General features: G+C 38.4%; 1 protein-coding gene across 6 annotated transcripts in view; it reads right to left on the bottom strand.

Annotated features, from left to right (window-relative positions):
• Lsamp (limbic system associated membrane protein) overlaps positions 1-20,594 on the bottom strand; it is a 2,252,234-nt gene that overhangs the window by 355,495 nt on the left and 1,876,145 nt on the right. The gene's annotated exons all lie outside the window — the stretch shown is intronic.

Here is a 20,594-nt window from a genome sequence, read left to right as displayed (position 1 = left end):
GAGACAGGGTCAATTGTGCCAGCCAAAGTGTAGCTAAGGTGGAGAGATTTGAAGGTATCTTACGCTCCTCTTTAAAAGAAAGCACTACCAAGATGGCATGCCACAACATGTTACCTGCCAAATGCCTTTTGGAAAGAGGGATTGATTCCTGAACCAATAGATGATAGAAAAATAGCACCATAAATTAGACTGTTTATTTATGTTTGTTTAACATTATAGCAAGAGTCAGATCCACAATTGGTACTTACAGATATGAATAGGAGTTTTATCATGTAAGGGATTAATAATCTCGCTGGAAGTGGGGATGAACTTATGCATATATTGCATGCGTATTTTATGTAGATGATTTTTTGTCCGGTTCCTAAATTGATGCTTTGCTCAAAAAGTTAAAGCATTTCTCAAAAACAGTTATCTAATTAGAATGATAGTTTTGGTTTGGATGCTAATCATTTATTTCTGTCAGTTTGTCAGATGTTTAGATTGATTGACCAATGGGCAAAGCCCAAATGATAGAGGATCCATTTTCCAAATGCATAGAGCATTATTAGACAATAAGTCTAGCTTACTGCATGAAAGTTCTTATTTGGACACTAAAAAAAAGTTTATATGCCAACTTACATGGTAGCTTGTCATTTTGAGAATTTTCAGTGGCAGGCATGTGCTCATCTTCATGGAGAGAAACAGAGCCTCTCCTTTCACAGCCTTTTGCATTGACGGGTGTCACATTAGACAAACGGTTAAGGGTTAAGATTCTACAAACACCCTTCTCCTCATGAGTCAAATGAAGGAATGCCCAATTGGTGGGAGGGAAGGCCAGAGAGAGAGCAGAGAACACACACATATCCAAATTCATACAATCAGGTTACGGTTACAAGTTTTTAATCATTTTCAAGAGATGTGCAAAGCCACAGGTACAGAAATACTCACATTTAAAAATAAAGGCTGAGAAAGAAAGCTCCTTTTAAATATACCTTCCCTTTCAGTGAGAACAAGTGTCTGTAGAAACACCAAATGCTGAGTCAGCAAATGTCTATGTCCCCCTTTTTTTGTTATTTATAGATTTTTTTTTTTTTTTTTTTTTTTTTTTTTTTTTTACAAAAACGTTGGCTCACAGGGCAAAGATGTGTGCAAGCTTTTGGTTTTCGGTTTTCGTGATGGAGATGTGTATTTTAAAGTGGAACATTTCCTTCATTTTTGCTTCTTAGACATTACAAAAATTAGTTTTAAGCAACACTCTAAAGCAGTTTAAAATCAGCTTTACGCATCACGCTGCTTGGCGCCTCTGATGTCTTCGGTGCTAGGTATCTCTTACGCTCTACACACCGTAGTTTTATCCCACTGTCCCAGCTGTGCTAACCAGGGTGACTCCGGTTTGGAGTTAGTCTCCTTTCAGTTTGAACCTCTGGTGAAGCTGGCTGCCATCATCCTTTCATTCATCCTACTAACATTTCAGGAAGATATTTTTTATTGAAAGGACTGGATTCTTTACTTTTAAAAATTATTTGTTGATACACTTTATATCCTGATTGCAGGCCCCCTTCCTCTCCTCCCAGTGCCCCCTCCCACAGCCTACGTCCTATTCTCCCCTCTTCTCCTCAGAGATGGGGGAGGTCCCCGTGGGCACCAACCAGCCCTGGCACATTCAGTCATTACAGAATTAGGGGCATCCTCTTCCACTGAGTCTAAACAGGACAGCCAGGTTAGGGGATGCAAAGCGAGGCATCAGAGTCAGAGAGAGCCCCCACTGGAATCAGAAATACAAGTATTTGAATTCTACTTCTAAGTACCTATGTGAAACTGCCCACATTCTCTAAACCCCTTCATTGTCTTCTTAGAAGAAATAAAGCTGGGTGTTAAAAAACAGATTGAATTTCATATCTAGTCAGTCAGGAACATGTTCTCTCACTGTTACGATCTTGCGACATGTCTTCATTCTGAAACATAAGGCCCCTTGCACATATGTAGAAGATGTGCAGTTTGATCTTCATGTGGCTCTCCCAACAACTGGTCGAAAAATAGCTTTTATTCTCCTGATTCAATTATTCTCTAAGAAGCTTACCTCCTCTGTTAACCTAGGCCTAGTCTTGCAAGCTCCTTCCTTCTGTACTCTCTAACCTAGGCCTAAAATGGTTACAGCCTCTGAGACTTACTGTTTAATAAGATCATCCTTTCTGGCTTTACTAAGCTCTGGGCTGGCTGGTTCAACTCAGCTGTTCTGTCTCAAACTTCTCTCCCAGCTAATTTATTCAGTCTGGCTTCTCCCTAGACCTCTGAATTGCCCTGCATGGCCTCAAACAAACTCAAGCAATCTGCTCTAATCCCCTGGCTCCTTCTCATTCTCTGGCTCATCCAGTCTTCAAACAACTAACCATTTCCCTCACTCAATGGTGTTCTTACAAATTGTAGAGCTTTTTCTCCTTTAACTCCTAGCGTGCAAAGACATCCTGCTTCCCAATCCATGGGTCACGTGTACCGAGCATCTCCTTTCCGAATCCACAGATCAAATGTGCATAGACATCCTCCTCTTCAATCAGCAGGTCACAGGTTGATTCCACTTGTCCATATTATATAATTCAGCCTCAGAACAAGTTCCCATGGCCAGGAATCAGCATTTGCAGTGCGGTGGGTATTGCATGATTTAATGATCAAAATAAGTTATTAAAAGTGAATTATCATTGCCACTAATCTTGTCTTCTCCATGGTTGGAATTGTATGACACACTTTTCCTGGCTGTTTCATATGTAAACACAGAAAAGAACCATACAACATCCCTTTCTCAGCCAGGACAGAGAGGTAACAGAACACAGCACAGAGTGCGATCTTTGCTTCTCCCTGTCATCTGACTTCTGCAAAGTAAAAGAACATTAAAACAGCATGTCACTGATATTTCTGCTATAGCCGTTCATACGTCATCTGACTTAACTAAAGACCTTCCAGCAATATGACAACATCCCTGGTATTTGTCAATTTTAAGTGTTCAGGCTACTGAAAAACAGGGTCAGGAGTTGACTGGATTTGGTAGGTTCACTGATGTACGTGGCATAGCAAAGAGCGGTAAAGCCACGTCACTGCACACTACGCTTATGTTGTGTTCCAGCCATCCTGGAAAACGCAAGAGGATGCAAATTCATGGATCTTAATATTTGACAGTGAGGGGTGTCGATGAAAACATATCCGGCAATATGCAGGAGAAGTGTGAGATAACAGACTCCACACACAATATAATTAGAGCCAGTGAACTTTCTTTAACATGCACAGCAGCCTGTGCAAAGCTCTTTGTAAATCATGCACACAAGAGCGGTGCTGCAGTGCACTCCATAGAACATCTTCAGGCTGAGGAACACAAATATGAGGGGTTCTGATTAAATATTTGCTCAGAAAATACCCTTTGATAATATACTGCCAATTCCCTACCTTAGGTAAATAGCATCCTCCTCTCCCAAGGTAAGTAAGTAGGTCTTTGCTATATTAGATTTTATTTACAAAAAAGGAACTCTGGTCACAAAACACACAGCACTATGTGAAGGGTTTGGCCCAGATTACTGCAAAGCATTGTCAGCGTGACCTTTGGCAGGGACCCAGTAGAAAAGCAATCTCCCCAAAGGAAAACAGCATCTCTTTCCCTTTAATCCTGTTAGCAGGATGTTGGTGAAATGGAGCTGGAGCCTGCTTCCAGCCGCCATACATAAGTTACATTCTTTTGCATGCTTCTTGGAAAGATGAATGTCAGGTGGGTATGTACACACAGGAGTGAACAAAATATTTCCATGGAAATGCTACTTATCTCAGCTGGATGCCCTTGTGATGTCTTCAACCCTCTTGGGATGAGTCATCTATTTCCAGAGGTCAGCTAGGAGGAACTGAAGTCTTTGAGAACGCACTAAACTATACATTGTTTGTTTCTCTGGAGGATGACTAGAGAGACTCCGTTACCAATCCGACTTTCTATATTCATTGTATTCTATATGCCAATTCCACAAACACCAGCTAAATATTCTTTTATAGCAGCGTCCAAACATAGAGACCACAGGCTTTCCCAAACATACAGGGAACATATTCAGCCGTTTCAAGGACAATGTTTTAAGGAGACAAGTGCTCTGGGTAGTTGTGCTGAAAACTGCTTTCTGGCCCATCTAATGGCTGCTCTACCTAGCTAAGTTTCTCTCTTCCTTCACTTTATATCTGCCACTGCTTTCCCGTATCCATCATTACTTTTCTTCTTTATGTATTCCCAGGGATCATTTGTAAGGTCACATGACTCATCAAGAGTCTCAGTGGACGGTAGTAGGCTGATAAAGGACATAGAATGCCAGGGCCAAGCTGGGAAACACATCAATGAAAGCTTGAGATGATAAAATATCATACATGCACATTGGATATGAAACCACAGACCAGAAATGGCGTCATTTTGAAGGCACGGTGAGACACACTGAAAGAGTCCTGTGATGTTTCTTCAGTTAGTGAGAATGTTAAAATGAAAATTGAATAGTCATCTCTTTGGTAATAATTTTGGGACTCAAAAGTAATTTGTATGAAGTCTTCAATGTTATTCTTGCTGTTCTTTCAAAGAATCTTATTAATATAATTTTAATGAATTACACAAAATAGTTTTATTTATAGTTAGAATTCTTCCCATATTAGCTGTAAAACATCATATGATGTTATACTTGCATATATACATTCTTTCCCTCTTCCTTCATGGTTTCCCTCTCTAAAATTCTTCAAATCCTCTCCTTCGTTAAATTCAATCATGTGTTCAATGTGTTACTCATTACTTGTCAGCCCTTTTGGATTCATTGGTCTATGTTAGCTGTGTCCCTTCTCACTCCCAGGCTTTTCGGACTGATAGCAATCACACCTTGACTGCAAGGATCAGTCCCAGAGCAAAGTGAAGCCATGCATGTTGTGTGTATTCAGAGACAGACAGAAAACCCAATCAGAAATAGTGAAGTAAATGCAGGATGATTTGAGCTTTTCATGACTTCTGAGAAAAGAATGCTTTTTTCTTCTCCCAAAGTGATCAAAATACCAGAATATGCACAGCCTGATGCTACAGCGGCTATCTCACAGGCTTACGTGATGTATAGGGGATATGTGTATATGAAGGATATCCAGGGATCCAGAGTCAATAGGAAAGCAATAAATGCAAATAAAGGTGTCACCTTCCCATTGAACATGCCCTGTCCACTGTATTCTTCACTAATATGAACCAATAAACTTCCTAATTTTCCAATAAAAAAAAGATGATTGCAATGGGCTCTAAACCAATATTCCTTGAGGTCTTTGAAGGTAAGCATCTTTAACCAGGGAACATATGCTTTCTCACAGGGCACTCACAGCTGTTGTAAGCCTCAGCCAGCACTGTTTAGGAAGAAGGTCTGTGATAAAGGCAATGTAATGTATTGGCTTGTTTTTACCTCCATGCTCAACATTATGATGGACTACTTAAAGTACAATGTGGTTGTTCATCTTTCCCTTAGAAAGAAAGGACTCTCAGGACCTCAACACAAATAAAAGACATGATCTTCCAGCACATGCTATCCTTCTCATGAACTACTTATGAACGAAAATCCTTCAATGTCAGGAGGTGAGAAAATGGGAGTCAGTGTGCATTTTTCTCTACAAATGTCCCTTTTGTTTATTTCCTTTTTGTTTTATCTTTCAAATCTTCTATGATCATTGAGTCCTTTCATTTCTGTTTAACTGTTTTATTACAACTTATCTGATATATATATTGCTTTGGCAAAGGCATCTTGGGGAGGAATGAGTTTAATTTCATCTTATAGCTTATAGTCCATCATGAAAAAAGACAGGGCAGGAACTCAAGGCAGAAACCTGGAGCCAGGAACTGAAGCAGAAGCCATGGAGGAACACTGCTCACTGGCTTGTTCAGCCTGATATCTGCTATCTTTCTTATAAAACCCAGAACTACGTGCCCAAGGGTAGTACTACCCACACTGGGCTGGACCCTGCCACATCAATCATTAATCAAGAAAATGTCCCAAAGGCTTTCCCATAGGCCAATATGATGAGCAGGTTTTCTCAATCGAGCTTTCTTCTTCCAGATGACCCAATCTTGTATCAAATGAAACTATCCAGAACATACTAAAACAAATTCAACAAACTATTGGTGTTTTAGAATGAGTTAGTGAGTGGTCACCACAACATGAGGAGCTGTATGAAAAGGTTGCAGCGTTAGGAAAGTTGAGAATCATTGTATTAGACTGAGCAGCTGGCTCAAACTCAATGAGACTGGTTCCTCATTCAAATTCAGGAAACTACACCTATCTATTAATTGAACAGCTGGCTCAAACTCAGTGAGACTGGTCCCTCATTCAAATTCAGGTAACCATGCCTACCTACTAATTGAGAATATGTTTAAAAAAAAAACAGCTAAAATTATTTTAGGGGTCCATTATATACTTTGATTAGAATAGTCACAAACCTATTTTCCATGGAATTTAGATTTTACTTTATAGCACTGTTAAAGGAACTCAGAGCCTGTTTCTAGCAAATGGTAAAGTCCAACACATGATATCCATGTGAACTTTCTGTCCAACTAGTGCATTCCTAACTAGTTCGTGATTCTTAGCAGTTTTTGAAAAATGCATGCAGAAACGGGGGGGTGGAACCGGGAGGAGAGGAGGGAGGGGCTTATGGGGGGATACAAATTAATAAAGTGTAATTAATAAAAGTTAAATTAATAATTTAAAAATTAAAAAAAAAATCAGGCTGAAATAACCCCATACCTACCAAGTCTGAACATCATCAAATGACTATATAATGTATTTACTATGGAATCCAAGTTCTTAACACCATCCATTAAATCTTTGCATGGTGTTGTCTCTGACTGATTCTTAAACATCATATTCTGTCAGCTACCAGACATGACACTCTTGCCATGTCTGCCAGTATGGGGCTACTGCCTCTCTCTGAGATTTGGCACAGCAGATCCCTTTGCTATAAAGGTTTGAAATCCACCCTATTTGCACCTCTTAGTTCAAACTATATCAGACACTTGTTTATCCATAATCACTCCGATATTGTCCAGTTTTAGTTCTTTTATCATTAGAAAACACAAGGTAGGCAGATCTTGTTCCTAAGATGATTGAACAGGGGACTTGTTGTCTCTGTTCTTCACTCCATCCTTAGGAATGCCAGGAGAGGCACTCAATAGATATCTGCTGAGTTAATGTATAAGCTCTATGAAATTAGTAATTTTCTGGGCATACCCTTTGATGTTTATTGCTAAAAATTGGCTTGCTTCTCAATAACTGTGTAAGAGTACTATTGATATACTGTTAATAGTTATGAGGCATTATAGCCATATGGAAAGCACTTAGCATATACATTACCAATGTAAATTTTACATTTGGTCTACATAACAACTTTGAGGGGTGATGTTTTTATGTTAATAACCATTTATAGCTTAGCGAACTAAAAATCATAGAAACTAAATTCATTATAACTGAGTTCTTTAGTGGCTGAGGGAGGATTCCAATCTAACCAAAGCTACAATCAATGTACTTAACCTGACAGGCTTCCCCATCTGCTTAACCTTTGATATCAGCCAGTCATATACATGCAGCTAGAAGTGAAAACTCATTAGCAATGATATCCTTACGAGAACAGTCATTGAGTGTGTATTGTACATAACACACTGTCTGTGCTAATTTTTCAAATCAGTGCAAAGATAGTGGTCTTTTGTTGTTCAGATAAGAAGTCTTAGCTCAGAGAAGGCGGGTGGAATTTGCCCCTAACTTGGTCTGACTTGGAGTTGAACTTTTTAATGACCGTGGATGGTATTTCCCTCACCCAGTGAATGATGGGATCACATGCCATGTCACAGATGACAGAAAGCAGCAGTCCGGGTCTCTGCTACAAGCTGGGTGCAGTCCTCCTGAAAGGCCAGTACATTCATTTTGGTCAAATGACAAACGTATTGTGTCTTTAACTATGGAAACCAGGAATCACTGTGCTGGCTGACCACCAACTCTCTGTCAAGAGAGGAAAAACAACCAGAAGCCCAGTCTTTTATTATTACATTAGCAGCACCTCCTTCATTTATTTTATAAGCAATAAACTGTGCTTGTCTGGTGTTTCATTTAGGAAGTTTCAAATGAGATTGAAGATAATGTATCCTATAATTTCTCATCCTTCCCTGTTCCACAGGCCCAGGCAGACTGATTTCAGGGTGAAATTTGCACTCTCTTGATTGATGAGACTAATAAAGTGCCTTTATTGTGATATAAATAGCCTTAAAAATGTCCTAGAGAGTCAATATTGGTGTTTGATGGCCTTACACAAGCAAGGTCCTTGTCTTGAGGAGCACTAAAGCTTAATGAGTTATGTTTTTTGAAAAAGTTTGTCATTGAATTTGGGTGCTGATTTGTGGGGTTACATGATGGCAAGAACTACATTAATGACACAGATAAAAAAAAACCCATTTTAGAACTACCCATTTCCTTCACACACCTAATAGATCAAAAATTTTTCGACCTCTGGACATGAAGTTCTGACAAGGGAATGGGGCATGTGGAGAACAATTTACAGTCTCTGGTCCAACCAGACCCATGAGCATTTCCTTACCCTCACTTTGGCTGTAGCAGAAGAGTAGAAATTCTTATTAGAAGGTAAGAGTTTGTTTTCAAGTGCGATAACCAAGTGTTAGAACTCCAATACTGAAAAGACTCTGGGTTAGATTGTGACTAAGGAGCTAAACTTATCACTTTTGAGTACTGAAAATGCCATAAATCAAAGGTCATGGCATCGTAGAAGCACAGCTGTTGTAGCACTTTGACTCTCTTCAACTTATGCCCTTGCAGTTCCAAAAGTTGCTATAATATCTTACTTTGCATTTATTTCTTTTCTCCTGACAACTTTTTTTCTTCAGTTTTATGTGGGTAATCTTTTTTCTGTTCACTTATCTGCTTTTGATGGTGTTTCCAATCTCTGTGTGTGCATGTATGTATGTATGTGTGTGTTTATGTGTGTATGTGTCTGCCTGTGTGTCTGTATATGTCCTTCCTATGCCTCTGTATTCACAGAAAGAGGACTAGAAGATTGTGTTTGAAGTAAAATCAGGGTTTTATGATCAAGAAACAGATTTACTTAGCTCGCAAGTTTCTTGGCATTTGTAATAAATGACTACAAACTTGGTTGTATAATCAACAGAATTTTCTCCAAAGATCTTGATGACAGAGATCCAAGATTAAAGTTATTGTCAAGGCTCTAAATGTCCTATGGAAGAACTTTTTACTATCTCTTCCAGATTCTAACAGTAGCTGATAACAGTTGGTGTTCCCTCAGTTCCTGATAGATGTGTTCCTCCAAAACCTGCCTGTTCTTTTCCTTGAATCCCACCCCCTTTCTTCTTCCTACTAATATTATTGTCTGTATCTTAAGGAAACTTGTATTTAGGCCCCTCCCTAATAAAAAAAGGATCTTTTCTTGAGATCCCTATGTTAATTATAGGAGAATCAAAATGTTTCTTGAAAAGGTTAAATTCTGCGAATCCAGGTAGTTCATTTCTTTTGGGGGAGGAGAGGGGAGTTGTTATCAAATCATTATACCTATTTATAGAAGTTCAATGTGATCAACTTAAATATATTGATGGTATTCTTTAAAAAAAAAGTATAGTGATACTGACATTATAACTATCAAAACTCAAGTATTCAGTTAGTTAGTTACAAAATGCTACATATGATAGGAATTATCCTTTCCAAATTAGTTACATTACATATGATATAAGAAGTCATTGAGAAATAGTCAAAATCATATTCTATGCTGAGAAAAAAATAAACACAAAGCAAGTTTAAAGTAGTCTTGGTGGCAGCCTTAGCTAATCAATTTATTGTAAAGTTATTGATTGATATTGCTAGAATGTGAATTAAAAGCCCAAATAAACATAAAATAGTCTATATTCCACCATTGCCCTTCATGCTAGGGATGATCAAGCTGACGTTATCCTAAATGAGAATGCCATTATCAATAATAATGGAAACCCACATAAGCAGGGGTCTACATTTTATTTTATTTTTTTGCCTGTTGCTGTGAATATAAATAAATCCTCTCAGCCCTTTTCAAATAAGGATCTTAAAGGAACCAAGATGAAAACTCAGAAAAAAAAATATTCTCAGAGCACGAGCTTTAGAAAACAGAGCCTGACCATTCTAATAAAGGAATTGGCTGTAGTGAGAAGTTCTTTGCACAGGAATTGCCCAGGGATCTTGTTAAAAAGCAGATTCACTGCAGTAGTTCAGTAGTAGGTCCTGAGATGCCATAACTTTAACAAGCCTTCAAGTGATGACAAGGACCACACTTTGAGTAGCAAAAGTGTAGAGGATCAGCAGGACTGGAAAATAATGATTAAGTCAGACAGGTTAAAGATTTCATGGCTTTTAGCTATTCAACATTCACTGAGCTCCTACCGTACCACTCGTAGCTGCAAATACAAACACAGGCATCCTCCAAGTTTCTCTCAGTCACTTGTGGATTTGTTACTGTTATAGTATTAAGCATCAATCTTCCATTTCAAACAGTATTTGGAAAATCGTCTTAATACCATGTTTTATAAATAGGAAAGAGTTAATATTTAAAAACAGGAAAAAAGTCATTCTGCATTTACTATTTTTTTTTTAATAAATGGATGGTACAGTGGAAACTCTCAGCAGGCAGAGGGCCATTCTTCTCCAGGATTCATTCTCTCACTGATGTCATTGCTGTTAAATTCTTGCTAGGATATAGGGGCCAACAATCAGAGCATCATCTTGATGTTCAATAGATGGAGTGATAGGCTAAGTTTGCTCATGAAAGGAAAGCAAAACACTCCCAAGAAACATATTTGATTTATAGAAAAATTTATAGGCTTATGTTATTTAATTTATTTAATATCATGCATTGCTATGGAAATTTTCTGGAATAATGACTTTAAGTGCTGAAATTTGACTTATTCCTTTACCCTCCTGTTTCTCCTCTCTCTCTTTCTTTTGCACCGCTTTTTCATCCTTCCCTCAATCATATTATTTCATTTAGGCTTGGGTTAAAAGTGAGAAATTCCAAGGCAGATGGTAGCCAAGATAATTTATTCATGATAGTTGCTGAGTCATTTTCAATGAGATTCTGCTGGAGACTGCGCTGATTATTATGACAGTGATCCAGATGTTTGCAGTTGCTAGAAAAGCATGTTAAATATTATATATATATATAATATACATTATTGGGAGACTCTTTAAAGTGCTGAGAACAATGAGTCTGTTATACTCCATTGAATTTGGATGATAGCAATGGCTTCCTGATGTTTTTCAGACCTGAAAATGAAAAGTATTTTGTTGTTGTTGTTGTTGTTGTTTTGAGCTAAAATTACTTTTCCACAGTAAATTATCACAAAAGAGCTACAATTATGTACCATGACAAGCAGGCTCGCTAAGATTAATTAAAAGTTTTAAAGAGGATCACCTCCAAACTTACTTGATCAGAAGCATATAAGACCACAAATTATCCAAGCTGGTACTAGACATAAATATTTACCAACTAATTAGAAGACTGAGGGTTCTGAGGACAGCACAGGTGAAGTCTTTATTTCATAAAACCAACAAAAATGGCTGTTAGTGCCACAACTAAATCTCAGAGCATAAAGACTAGGTCCTGTTTTCATAGTCTCAAGTGTATCTCTTCACTCCCAACGCAGGCTATATGCTGAGATGTTTGGATTTGCTATATCATCAATGATCAAATTAGTTAGCTGGTTGCCAAACAGATGTTGCAGGATTTAAATACACAACTGTCTCACTGAAGTGATTCATCACCACCATTGCACAGGCCTTTGTGTTTTTTTGCTGAAGGATATTAGAATCAATAAATTGCAGTGCATATGGGACCTATATTTAGACCCACAATGCTTCTCATGGTTCCTGTCTTGGAGAACGGAAAACACAGAGCAAGAGGCAACAAAAATGCATTCTGTTCCTCTAGTCCAGCCTTCTCTGACTCATTAAACTATGGATAGGGGCACATCATCTCTAAAGACAGTTTCTATGTGAATACAATATCTTGTCTGTAGTTTTTCTAATGTCCCTTTTCACAAAACAAAAGGGCACAATAGTAGCAGAGAGATGTTTTCATCAGTCTAAAATACCACCAAGATTTCTTGAAGTTCCTAACAGTTACAAGTGCATGTGAAGAAAAGAAAGAACATAATAAAATCTGTACACCTAAAGAAGCTAAGCAAGAAGAAGGACCCTGGGTAAGATGATCAATCCTCACTCAGAAAGGCAAACAGATGGACACAGGAAGAGGAAGAAAACAGGCAACAGGACAGGAGCCTAACACAGAGGGCCTCTGAAAGATTCTACCCAGCAGGGTATTAAAAGCAGAGGCTGAGACTCATAGCCAAACTTTGGGCAAAGTGCAGGGAATCTTATGAGAGAAGGAGGAGATAAAAGACCTGGAAGGGACAGGACAGGAGTTCCACAAGGAAAACGACAGAAACAAACAAACAAAAACTGAGCATAGGGATCTTTTCTGAGACTATTACTGCAACCAAGGACCATGTGTGGACATAACCTAGAACCGCTGCAAAGATGTAGCCCATTGCAGCTCAATCTCCAAGTGTGTTTCATAGTAAGGGGAACAGGGGCTGTCTCTAACTTGAACTCAGTGGCTGGCTCTTTGATCACCTCCCCCCAGGGGGAAGCAGCCTTACCAGGCCTTGGCGGAAGACAAATGAAGCCAGTCCTAATGAGACCTGATAGGCTAGGTTCAGAAGGAAGGGGAGGAGGACCTCCCCTATCAGTGGATTGGGGGAGGGGTATGGGCGGAGAAGAGAAAGGGAGGGGGCTACAGCTGGGACAAAGAATGAATAAAATGTAATTAATAAAAAAGAAGAAAAAAAGAAGAAAGAAAGAAAGGAAGGAAGAAAGAGAAAGGAAGGAAGGAAGAAAGGAAGAAAGAAGGAAAGGAAGGAAGAAGAAAGAGAGAAAGAAAGAAAGAAAAGGAAGGAAGGAAGGAAGGAAGAAAGAGAAAGAAAGAAAGAAAGAAAAGAAAGAAAGAAAGAAAGAAAGAAAGAAAGAAAGAAAGAAAGAAAGAAAGAAAGAAAGAAAGAAAGAAAGAAAGAAAGAAAGAAAGAGAAAAGACTGGGGGATGGGAGACAATGGGTCTGTGAACACCTGGTTGGAATTCTTGGAATGAGAATTGATCTTAAGTCAAAATCTTAAAATCTCGCGGGATAACCTAAAGAGCTTGTGCGGTTCTCCTCCTTAGCTACAATTGGTAAATAAATGTGTGCTCTTTAATCTCTTGGAAATTGATTCACCTGACAGACTTCAATCAACCGGAGGAAAAGCCACGTGCAATAACTCTAACTTACCACCAGGTGACAGTGTTTCTAAAATTAACCTGGTTCTACAAGACTGGCTTGTTTTTGTATCTGGGACCACATTTTCACAGAGAGGTGAAAGGACAATCATGTGATTGCTGTTAAACAGTAAATCAAGCGATTAGTTCAATTCCCTCCCATGATTACAATTATCCCAAAGTGATGAGATCACATTTAATCACGCTCTGAATTAGCAAGATTTACTCTGCAGACCATCATAAGAAAGTGCCTAAGCATTTTGTTAGAAACCCCTCTGAAATTCTGTATCAGAAATCAGTTCGAGGTGGAAACACAATAACTATTGTTATAAGATCACATCAAGAAGCAACTTTGATTGAAATCTTAGCAGAACTTAAGGACATACATTAAATAATACAGCTGGTATGAGGAGCTGAGACTCAGTCGCTGAAGTGCTCTCAAATTTAGTCAAGCTAAACGAGGAAGGGAAAGTGTTCAACTCTAGGGAAATTCTGGTTATTTTTAAAAAAGAGTTAGAAACCAAGGACATGGCAAAGAAAACAGGATCAGTGGTTTCTCCATAGGCTTTGGCTTTGATGGGTAAAAGGAAGTTACCAGGGCCTCGATGGAGCTGTCATGAGATGGCTTAAGTCCCATTCATTTCCATTCAAAGTATCTCATCTTTATTGACTGCCAAGGTGACAGATACTTTATTATATTATATGAAAAGCTATTTAGAGTCAGCAGCAGAGCTGAAATTCAGATCCCCTGATTATAATCAGAGCTGTTCCCATTACACACATTTCTACTCTGTTCTGTTACCTCTATATTGGGGCAGATGAAAGATAGATGCTTAGAAGAGGGTGAGGAGAAAGGTGCTAACACACACACACACACACACACACACACACACACACAGAGAGAGAGAGAGAGAGAGAGAGAGAGAGAGAGAGAGAAAGAAGAAAGTGAGCATTAGTAAATAAAGGTGACAGTGTCATTAAAGCCAGAAAAGGAAGTAACTTAGTCTCAGCCTTCTGTTTTCATTTCTCTCCCTCTCCCCCTCTTCTGTCACATCAGTTACTCTTCTTTACTATGGTACCTCAGATCACAAGTTGAAGAAAGGAGAGTTCTAGTACCACTGAATGACTGCAGCATCACAACCATGACACCTGGGAGTCATCCTATGATCATAGAGGTCAGTCTAGTTTATATGAGACCCTCAAGACCTCCATCACTGTGCTTCTTCTGTCCCTTTCTCCTGGACACAGTGCCTGAGACAATAAGATTTGCTTGTAAAAGATCTAGAGTTGCAGTGGCCTTTCTGAATTGTGCAGCCTGTAGGCAAGGGACACTTCACACTTTCTCACCTGTCCGTGCAAGTAGACTGTGCCAGGGGAAACGCGATAACTTGACAAGTGACTTATAACTTGACAATAGACTTATTGTTGAAAGTAATTTTCAGAGAAGGAATAAGTTGAAAGACAAAAGTCATGAATATTCTTAAGATCCAAGGGATGTGTACTTCATTCTGAAAGGAAGGGGCAGTCCTTTATAACACCCAATACTGTGACCTGCATATGCTTAGCAAGGCAAATCCCTTCACTGCTTTGGTAGAAGTGGCTGATTTAGTTTTGGAATTCAAATACTCAGAGCATCGATATTGACAATTATAGGAGTTCTTATATCCATTCCAAGAATCAAAACACTGCTGATCTCAGCATGAAGCTAACGATTTACTTTATATATATATTTATGCAAATCATAATTAGCATGCAATGAGTAAATACCATCCCAGAAAGGTTCTGCTCTGGCAGATTCAGAAACTAAAGTTGTAGACTTTAGGTTCACAAAAAGAACATTTTGCTGGGCCTTTGTTCTGACACTCCTGTCCTCTCTGTCACAGCCTAAATGACACCTGTCTATGCTATGTACCTCTGTGTTCTGGTAGATTGCTAGACTCCATGTTTATCATAGAGATGAGTTACTCCTCTCAGTATATATATATATATATATATATATATATATATATATATATATATAGTCAGACAAGGGTCACATTAAAAAGTGATATAATAGTAAACAAACAAAACAAAACCATCAGTTAAATGGCATCCAATTCAGATGTTTTGTTGTTGTTTTGTTTTATTTTTGGTCCCCCTTCAAGGGTCCTTTATTCAGTTTCCAAAGTCACTTTTTCAGGTACTGGGCCTGTCTCCCATGGCCCCCAAAGAAGGAATGCTTAGTCAGAACACACTGCCAAGATTAACCACCATGTCTTCAAGGAATACCAATAGTATCTGCTTATTTTTCACTCTAGCAGAATTCCATAATGCTGGACTGGCTTAGTACTGCTTGTCCCATGTCCGCATACAGCTGGTGTCTCCTGACCACAGCACCAGGCCAAAGGTAGGATATTCAGTCCTTGGTCTCTTGGTTAAAGGGTCTTTATGTGCATATGTGTATATATATATACATATATACATGTACATACACACACACACACATATGTATGTGCTAGAGATCTGCATTTTTATTGAATTCTGTCAGTTGTTCTTTTATCAAAGCAACTTGAAGGCAACACGACTTCTGGGCTGCAACATCATGATGAGCAGCCTATAATATCATGGCATGTCTTCTCCATCCCACCATTCATAAATTATCTCTGGAGAATAGTTAGCTGATGAGGCAATCATTTCATCTAGTTCCAAAATTTATCATTATATCATTATGGTCCATAAGGCCCATTTATTGCTTGTACACTGTGAATGGCATTTAAGCATGGAGACTAGAGAGCATGCTTACGCATCAAGTACATCAAGTAGTCCTTGTTTCTTCTTCAATACTCTGTGAACTCTGAGCAGGCATGGCTCTTACCTGAATATCTATCTATCTATCTATCTATCTATCTATCTATCTATCTATCTATCTATCTATCTATCAATGAGTATACATATATATATATCTGAATATATAAATAATTTCTCATTTGTCTAAAATAAATTTTGTCATTTTTTTTCTTATGCCAATTTTTAGGTGCATTGAAATAAAATTATGTATTTCACCTTCTTATAGTTTTAGCTTTTTACTTTGTTTTACTGGTTGCTCTTTTCTTATTTTTCAGGGTTATCTTTCTTTTCTGTTTTTTTTTTCTTTTTCTGTATCTTTTTTAGTTGATTAACAACTGCCTGGGTTTTTTATTTTATTAGCTTTTGAAAAGAACTGCCTTTGGACTTTGCTGGTCTTGTCTATAACTTCCTCATTCATTCTGTGAAGCTGATGAATTAACATGGTTCCTCCATGCACAACTTTCAGAATTTAATACGTAGCTCATCAATTTTCACTCCCACTCCCTTAAAGCATATATATTCATAAAACGTGGCAAAACTTTTTATAAAAATCACTTTAGCTGAATCTTAAGACATTCTGTGCATAGTGTTCTCTTGAAGTTCGAAATTACTGGGATGTGTGTTATAAACTCTTTCTGCTCTGCTGCATTATTTATTCAATAATATGCTTTCTAGCTACCTTGAATATCAGATTTGAAAATGGAGAAGTCACTGCATTGTTATCAGGGCTATGTTTGGTGCTTAGTATGTGCCCAGTCAGTATTTAACACATTTTTCATGCTTCAAATGAGTATGTTCATTTCTCAGTTTTTCTGTGTGGGGCTCCATGCATGGCCATTCTTCAGCTGGTGATGCCATTTTTAGTCTGTACATCATCAGTCTTTGTGCTTTTTCATAATAAAAGGATTAAGGAGATATATATTAAATACCCAACCATGTTTGCATTTGGCGATTATCTTTCGTTGTTTTGTTTTCAAATTTTTATACCACATTTAAGTGTTTGAAGAGTACCTATATCTTATCCATACGCTAAAATTCGCAAGTCTAGCAGAACTAATTTTGTGTGACAATAGTGTAGCTCGGTATGTAAGTAAAGGAAATAGTTATGGTGTCATAAGTTTGTAGTAGGATGTCGGTGTCTTTTATTCCATATTGCTGCTGATATGTCTTCTCCCCTTACACTGACAGTTCTTATTAAGTATTTTGTTCTTTTGGCTAGTTGCTTTTCGGTAATGATCTTTCCTTGCATATGCTTCAGCTTCAGCACCATGTAGTTTGCACGATCTTACTTTTACTGATCTGCATGGACTTCAGCTATTCCAGTGTGAAGACGTTCTTGTCTGTTATTCCTTAAAAATTTTATTTTTCTCTCTTTTTCCTCTTTTTTTAATTTAATTTAATTTTTTTGTTGTTGGGGTGGTGTTGAAACTCCTATTCAATTAGCTTTGGGATTCTTTGGTTTATGTTAGTCAAGATTCTCCATTGAAAAGAAGAAGATGGGGACAGGACATGTACAGATACACACACATACACACACACATGCACAAGCAGTGTGGGAGGTCAGGAGGTTCTTAGAACCTTGTTCACATTCATGATGGTCCTGTTAAGTGTGAAGTTTGCAGAACAGTCCACTAGATAGCAATTCCAATAAGAATTCAACCATTAGTCCAAAAGCAAACTAGAGGAAAAAGTAGAACTCCTTCATCTTTGGGCTAGTCAACTCCTTCAATTTTCTTCAGGCCTAGGAAGCCTTAAGAACCTAGGAGCCCCAAACATATCGTTGAAGGCAATTTGTCTTTGTAACATCTAGTGGTTTTGATGTTGATTATATCTGAAAAACATCTTAACACAGAATACTCACTTAATAAAGAAGTTGGATATAATAGCTTAGCCAAATTGACACCATAAAACCAACAATCATAAGTTCTGTCCATTGTGGAGATCATAAAATCAGCAGTCACAGGTTTTCTCTTTTATAACATATATAAAAATGCATTGAACTAGTAAGTAATGAACATTTAACACACAGCACATTGATTTTGTTTGCTGAATTCTGGCTGATCTTCTCATATATACATCTGAGTTCATTATTTCTACCTTCAACTTATTTTCTAAGTTATAATTTACTCTATGCGTTGCCTTTTTAAAATATGTTACCTTTTTATTTTAAGCAAATGTAATAACTAGTTTCTGAAACACCTTTTCTTTCATTGTCATTTGAATGTCTCTTGTGTCATCATAACCACCAAAATTAAATATTCTTATTGCTTGCTACATTGTCTCAGATTTTTTGCTATCAATTTAATTTGGTCTGCCTTTTGGTTCAAATTTTTACAAAGTAAATATTGTATTCCCCTGAGGTGTTATGATTATTTTTAACCTGCTTAAGCAGAGTAATTTTTATAGGCAGCAAACTGAATCCTAGCATTTCCACCCATGACTCTTCCTTCTTCCTGCTCTGGATCATCCTATGAAGCCCTCATTTATAAAAGAACCTGCAAAGGTTCTTTTTCTCTAAACTTCATCAGCTCTACCTTGTCATATCATGGCCTCAGCTCAACTTATTCTCAAAATTTGAGGGCCCTCCTAATTCTCTCACAAGAAGATTCAGGTTTTTTTTTCTTTAAAAAGTATTTTTCATACAATATATTTTATCATGTTTTTATCTCACTCGATTATTCTCAGAACCTCCTCTCACTACCCACTCAGCATTTTGTTCTCTGTCTCTCTCTCTTTCCCCTTCTCCTTCTTCCTGTCTCTGTGTCTCTGTCTCTGTGCTCTCTCTCTCTCTCTCTCTCTCACACACACACACAAACACACACACACTATCAACACCCATAAAACACAAAAGGAAAAAAGTCACTAAGGAAACAAAAATCCTGCTTCCCAAAAATGAACAAACAAATAAAGCCATGAAGTTTGCTTTGCGGTGTCAAACCACCTATGGACTTTTTTTCTGGAGTATCTGTGGTTGACATACCAAGTGAGACACCACTGGAGAAAACTTACTTTTCACTTGCTACCATGTATTAATTGCAAATAGCTTCTTGACTAAATGTGGGACTCTGTTGTCCATTTCTGCCTGTCAGTACCGGGACATCTTTTGATTTGAATCTGAGCAGGTCTTGTGTGTGTTGCCATAGTCATTGTGAGTTCCTATGTGCCTCACCCCTGTTGTGTCTGGAAGACACTGTTTTCTTGAGTTTACCCATAATTCCTGTCTCTTTCTTTTTTTTTCTTTTTTTTTTTATCAGTTACATTTTATTAACTCTGTATCCCAGCCGTGTCCCGATCCCTCATTCCCTCCCAATCCCTCCTTCCCTCCCTCATCTCCACCGTGCCCCTTTCCAAGTCCACTGATAGGGGGGACCTCCTCCCCATTCATCTGATCCTGTTTTATCAGGTATCTTCAGGACTGGCTTCAAAGCCCTCCTCTGTGGCCTAACAGGACTGCTCCTCCCTTCGGGGGTGGGGAGACCAAAGAGCCAGTCATTGAGTCCCTGTTAGTCCCTGTTCCCCTCACTTTGGGAAACCAATTGGTTACTGAGCTACCACAGGCTACATCTGAGTGGAGGTTCTAGGTTATATCCATACATGGTCCTTGGTTGAATGTCAGTCTCAGAAAAGACCCTGTGCCCAGATATATTTGGTCCTTGTGGAGCTCCTATCCTTTCCCCATCAGACTAACTCCCCTTCTTTCTTATGATTCCCTGTACTCTGCCAAAGGTTTGGTCATGAGTCTTTGCTTTGAAAACACTGCTAGTTAGAGTCTTTCAGATGCGCTCAGTAGACTCCTGTCATACGATCAATGCACATCCCATCTGGAAACAACCCAGATGTCCATCAACGGTGGAATGGGTACAGAAATTGTGGTATTTTTATACAATGGAATACTACTCAGCAATCAAAAAGGAGGAAATCATGAAATTTGCAGGCAAATGGTGGGATCTAGAAAAGATCATTCTGAGTGAAATATCCCAGAAGGAGAAAGACAAACATGGGATATACTCACTTATATAGACCTATAAGATATGGTAAACATAATGAAATCTATACACCTAAAAAAGATAATCAATTGAGCGGACATGGGGTAAGAATTCCTGTCTCTTTCAATCTTTCTGCTTCCTCTTCTGTATAGATCCCAGAGCCCTGAGCAGAAGGGCTTTCTGAATATATCCCTTTTAGGTCTGAGTTCTCCAAAGTGTCTTTCCCTCTCTGAACATCTCCTGGGTTTCTGCGTTAATGCCCATGTAGTGCAAGAAGAAGCCTTTCTTATGAGGATTGAGCAAGGCACTGATCTGAGTCCCAGCCCAGTCTAACCACTGGGGTAGAGAGTGGTAGAGAGTGGTTCTTCAGTGCCATAAAGGAGTGGAGATGGGCTAGCAGAAAAAAACCTAAATGGGCAGCATAGAAGA

The sequence above is a fragment of the Meriones unguiculatus genome, chromosome 17 (genome assembly GCF_030254825.1).
Source record: "Meriones unguiculatus strain TT.TT164.6M chromosome 17, Bangor_MerUng_6.1, whole genome shotgun sequence".
NCBI lineage: Eukaryota > Metazoa > Chordata > Mammalia > Rodentia > Muridae > Meriones > Meriones unguiculatus.
This window is presented reverse-complemented; position numbering and strand designations above follow the sequence as displayed.